Source organism: Coregonus lavaretus, assembly GCF_964263955.1.
Source record: "Coregonus lavaretus genome assembly, chromosome: 4".
Taxonomy (NCBI): domain Eukaryota; kingdom Metazoa; phylum Chordata; class Actinopteri; order Salmoniformes; family Salmonidae; genus Coregonus; species Coregonus lavaretus.
The window spans coordinates 21,286,099-21,292,098 of record NC_139991.1 but is presented as its reverse complement, the minus strand read 5'-3'; the positions used below and the strand labels follow the sequence as shown (position 1 = coordinate 21,292,098).

The 6,000-nt window shown below is 44.7% G+C and overlaps 1 protein-coding gene across 1 annotated transcript in view; it reads right to left on the bottom strand.

Moving 5' to 3' along the window:
• Positions 1-6,000, bottom strand: part of LOC311128588 (uncharacterized protein) — a gene marked incomplete at both ends in the record, with an annotated part of 168,940 nt that overhangs the window by 16,442 nt on the left and 146,498 nt on the right. The gene's annotated exons all lie outside the window — the stretch shown is intronic.

Sequence of the window (6,000 nt, the reverse complement as noted above, 5' to 3'; positions counted from 1 at the left end):
GGGGAAACTATCTACCCTGGCAATACACTGTAACGGTATCTCCATACAATACATAGGCACAGGGGAAATATCTACCCTGGCAACAAAATGGTACGAGTAGCTCCACCGAGCTACACTACTCTCACATTCAAACAATCACCCACAAGGACAAGGGGGCAGAGGGAACACTTATACACAGACTAATGAGGGGATTAGAACCAGGTGTGTGTGATTGACAAGACAAGACAAATGTAATGATGATAATTGGGGCGGTAGTGGTTAGTAAGCCGGTGACGACGAACACCGAAGCCTGCCCGAACAAGGAGGGGATTCAGCCTCGGCGGAAGTCGTGACAAAAGCTCTGGTACTGATTGGCTCACATAATTGGAGTAAGATGCTTACAACATTAGAGTTGTGGGTTTGATTGATCCTTACGGACCAATTATTCAGTTTTATTGATTGTTTGAGGGGTACAGCACCCCATCTCTAACAATCGAACAACTTTACTCATTGGCTGAGGAGTACTGGCCTTGGAGGTTGCCGCGCAATCGTCCTCTACCCTGTTTCCAACCCAGTGGGATCCTACCTCGGGTTCAGATCTTCAGAGCTCCCCCCTCATCGGACCGTGAGGGTGTCTGAGACTTCATCAGCCACGATAGATTCTACGGCTGACTCGGTTCATCGGGCCCAACCTCCCATCGGTCCTCGAGGGGTCTCCTAAACCACTCGAGGCGAAAAACATCCGGTCTTCCTCTGCCATTTCACCAGCTGTCATCATCGGCAGCTCTATGGTGAGAAACATCTCAGTTCCCAGGGCAAAAACCCTGTGCTATCCTGGAGCATGAGTACAGGACATTACAAGGCTGCTTCCTACCGTTCTACGACAGATGCCGGGTGCTGACGCTGTTGTAGTCCATGTGGGGTCAAACGACATTAGGAGGATTAGCTCGGAACTGCTAAAACTGGATTTGAAAGATTCTAGCTCTGAAAGACTCAAATCGCGGCTGATTACCATCACTGGGCCGCGGTTGCAAAGGATTCAGCAGGCTACTGGCATTACACATCTGGCTAAAAGACTACACATTTTGGAAAGGCCGCGTTGAGACAATGACTTATCAGTGGCAAACCCTGCACAGATAATCCTTATCATTGTGTTGCTGAGTTGTCGTAGTGCTGCTGAAAATGTATATTGTTCAAGGGGTGTTGGAAATTATTATGTAAGTAACCTAATGTATGTTCCTCTAATTCTCCTGAATGCCTCTGTCAATCCAATAGCTATTGTCAGCAGTAATCATGTGCCTATGAACCTGAATTATACTGTTAGCACTGAGGCGGTTTGCCCTAGTAGGAAGCCCACTGTGTGCAGTTCACCCTCCACTATCAGCTCAAACATAAATATCACTGTCTGATAAGCCTCCGAGTAAAGCAATAAAACAATCAAGAATCCCAGAAAAGCGCTAAAAATAGCCCACATTAACATATGTAGCCTAAGAAACAAGATTCATGAAATCGAGACTTGCTAGTAACAGATAACATTCATATACTATCTCTGAAACTCAATTAGATAATACCTTTGAATATACAGTGGTAGCAATACATGGTTACAACATCTTGTGTGACAGGAATGCCAATGGGGGTGGTGTTGCTTTTTATATTCAAGTTTCAAGTTTTCATGTCACATGCACAAGTACAGTGAAATGCCTTTCTTGCCAGCTCTAACCCCAACAATGCAATCAATAACAATGTAATGCTAAAAATAACAAGGTAGTACACAAACTTGAACCTCTCAACCTGCTCCATTGCAGCCTCGTCGCTCCATTGCAGCCCCCCCGTTTCCTGTAGTACACAATCAGCTCCTTGGTCTTACTGACGTTGAGGGAGAATTTGTTGTTCCAGCCCCACAATGACAGGTCACTGACCTCATCCCTGTAGGCTGTCTCATCGTGTTCAGGCCTAGCACCGTCGTGTCATAAGCAAACTTGGTGGCGTTGGAGTCATGCGTGGCCAGGCAGTTGTGGGTTAACAGGGAGCGCAGGAGGGGACTAAGCACACAACCCTGTGGGGCCCCCCTGTTGAGGGTCAGCGTTGCAGTGTTGATGTTGCCTACCTTCACCACCTGAGGTCGGCCCATCAGGAAGTCATTCAGACTCATATTCCTGTAGAGTTTAGACAGGATCTCACGTCAAATATTGTTGAAGTAATATGGCTACAGGTTCACCTGCCTCACCTAAAGCCTATTATTGTGGGAAGTTGCTATAGACCACGAAGTACCTAACAGTCATTATCTGGATAATATGTGTGAACTGCTTGATAATGTATGTGATATCAATAGAGGTATATTTTCTGGATGACCTAAATATTGACTGGCTTTCATCAAGCTGTCCACTCAAGAAAAACCTTCAAAATGTAACCAGTGCCTGCAACCTGGTTCAGGTTATCAGTCAACCTACAAGCGTATTTACAAACAGCACAGGAATGAAATCATCCACATATATTGATCACATCTTTACTAATGCTGCAGAAATCTGCTTTAAAGCAGTATCCAAATCCATTGGATGTAGTGATCAAAATATTGTAGCCAAATCTAGGAAAACCAAAGTTCCAAAGTCTGGCCCTAATATAGTGTATAAGAGGTCATACAAGAAGTTATACAGCACATTTTGTTACGTTACAGCCTTATTCTAAAATGGATGAAATTAATGTTTTTCCTCATCAATCTAGGATTGTGTCGAGGCATAGATCTGGGGAAGGCTACCAAAACATTTCTGCAGCATTGAAGGTCCCCAAGAACATAATGGAAGAAGTTTGGAACCACCAAGACTCTTCCTAGAGCTGGCTGCCCGGCCAAACTGAGGCATCGGGGGAGAAGGGCCTTGTTCAGGGAGGTGACCAAGAACCTGATGTTCACTCTGACAGAGCTCTAGAGTTCCTCTGTGGAGATGGGAAAACCTTCTAGAAGGACAACCATCTCTGCAGCACTCCACCAATCAGGCCTTTATGGTAGAGTGGCCAGACGGAAGCCACTCCTCAGTAAAAGGCACATGACAGCATCCTTGGAGTTTGCCAAAAGGCACCTAAAGACTCTCAGACCATGAGAAACAAGATTCTCTGGTCTGATGAAACCAACATTGAACTCTTTGGCCTGAATGCCAAGCGTCACGTCTGGAGGAAACCTGGCACCATCCCTATGGTGAAGCATGGTGGTGCCAGCATCATGCTGTAGGGATGTTTTTCAGCGGCAGGGACTGGGAGACTAGTCATGATCGAGGGAAAGATGAACGGAGCAAAGTACAAATAGATCCTTGATGAAAACCTGCTCCAGAGTGCTCAGGACCTCCGACGGGGGTGAAGGTTCACCTTCCAACATGAAACAAAGATACATGATATAAAGAATGACAATAAAAAGCTTTGGAGCACCTTAAATGACATTTTGGGCAAAAGGGCAAACTCCGCTCCATTATTCATTGAGTCAGATGGCTCATTCATCACAAAACCCACTGATATTGCCAACTATAATGTTTTTTTTATTGGCAAGATTAGCAAACTTAGGCATGACATACAAACAACAAATTGACGGTATTTGACGGTATTTGATGTTTTTGAATAATAAAAGTTCTAAATTTGCTTCATGAATAGTGCGTGACCCTAGGGTGGCAACACATACATTCTAAGTGATTTCAATGGGTCTTTCTCCATTCTGATAGTTTTATACTTTTCAATTCAACTTCAACCAAAAATAATTTTCAGCATTGTCATCAATTTCTGCATTTACTGTACTCATTTAAGATCCTTTCCACACTTCCACGTAGGGCTGCACGATATGGGCAAACAATCTAGGCCTTATTTTTAACCAAATGTTGCAATTTCGATTTTACTTGCGATTTAGAGCAAAACACTTGGGTGAATTTTTGGACTCATGGATATAGAATGATTATTTTAATTCTATAGTTAGAATATAATAGTGGGCACTTTGAATACCGTAATGTTTGACATGAAAACTAATTAAAATGCCAGGGAGGAGTTATTGTGACAGGGTAGGAACCAAAGTGTTTCCTAGGGGACCTTATAATCCTTTGGCTACATTGAATGTTTTCTCTTAGCTACTTCATGTAGCTAACATATTCATGTTTCGCGCATTCTTCTTTGATTTAGAAGATACTGTTGCGCAAACAACAAGCTAATTTAGGTCTACACCATCACTGGTATTATCAGACTGTATAGCTAATTCCGTTTACTCTGACTCAGTACATTTATTAGCTAGCTAGCTAGCCAGCTAACTAGCAATTAGCATTAACGGCTAACAAGATCTAGGCCGAACTTGCTAAGACAAACTAGATGTTTGCAGATGTAAGAAACACAAACAAATAGTTTAGTTAGGGAACGCTAGTGGATTTATATTAAGAAGCAAAGTGAAAACTGCATTGTTGTCATCAACATTGTTGCATGTGCTGCATTCACCATGCAGACTGAATGCAAGTGTCTCATGGTCGATGAACAACAAAGCGGAAAGCTGTGGAAAGAGGCATGGAGAGAGAGAGCGGAAAGAGATGACTCAAGTAGCGAAGTAAACTATAAAAATGGACGTTATACACAGAGTATTCCATTTAACAAACCAAACATTCAAATACCGTTATAGAAGGTAAAGTAAAAACCGAAACCGGTCCATGCATCAATACCAGTATATCGTAAAATACGGTATACCGCCCAGCCCTAAACTCTCCTGGCTCAAAGTAGAGGAGAGATTGACTGCATCACTACTTGTCTTTGTGAGAGGTATTGACATGTTAAAATAAACTAACTGTCTGTTTGTACGACTAGCACACAGCTCGGACACACATGCATACTCCACAAGACATGCTACCAGGGGTCTCGTCACAGTGCCCAAGTCCAGAATAGACTCTGGGAAAACGCACAGTACTATCAATCAATCAATCAATTTTATTTTATATAGCCCTTCTTACATCAGCTAATATCTCGAAGTGCTGTACAGAAACCCAGCCTAAAACCCCAAACAGCTAGTAATGCAGGTGTAGAAGCACGGTGGCTAGGAAAAACTCCCTAGAAAGGCAAAACCTAGGAAGAAACCTAGAGAGGAACCAGGCTATGAGGGGTGGCCAGTCCTCTTCTGGCTGTGCCGGGTGGAGATTATAACAGAACCATGCCAAGATGTTCAAAAATGTTCATAAGTGACAAGCATGGTCAAATAATAATCAGGAATAAATCTCAGTTGGCTTTTCATAGCCGATCATTAAGAGTTGAAAACAGCAGGTCTGGGACAGGTAGGGGTTCCATAACCGCAGGCAGAACAGTTGAAACTGGAATAGCAGCAAGGCCAGGCGGACTGGGGACAGCAAGGAGTCACCACGGCCGGTAGTCCCGACGTATGGTCCTAGGGCTCAGGTCTCTCAGTTGGCTTTTCATAGCCGATCATTAAGAGTTGAAAACAGCAGGTCTGGGACAGGTAGGGGTTTCGTAGCCGCAGGCAGAACAGTTGAAACTGGAATAGCAGCAAGGCCAGGCGGACTGGGGACAGCAAGGTGTCATCATGCCCGGTAGTCCTGACGTATGGTCCTAGGGCTCAGGTTCTCAGAGAGAAAGAGAGAACGAGAGAATTAGAGAGAGCATACTTAAATTCACACAGGACACTGGATAAGACAGGAGAAGTACTCCAGGTATAACCAACTAACCCCAGCCCCCCGACACATAAACTACTGCAGCATAAATACTGGAGGCTGAGACAGGAGCGGTCCGGAGACACTGTGGCCCCATCCGAAGAAACCCCCGGACAGGGCCAAACAGGAAGGATATAACCCCACCCACTCCGCCAAAGCACAGCCCCCGCACCACTAGAGGGATATCCCCAACCACCAACTTACAATCCTGAGACAAGGCCGAGTATAGCCCACAGAGGTCTCCACCACAGCACAAACCAAGGGGGGGGCGCCAACCCAGACAGGAAGATCACGTCAGTAACTCAACCCACTCAAGTGACGCACCCCTCCCAGGGACGGCATGAAAGAG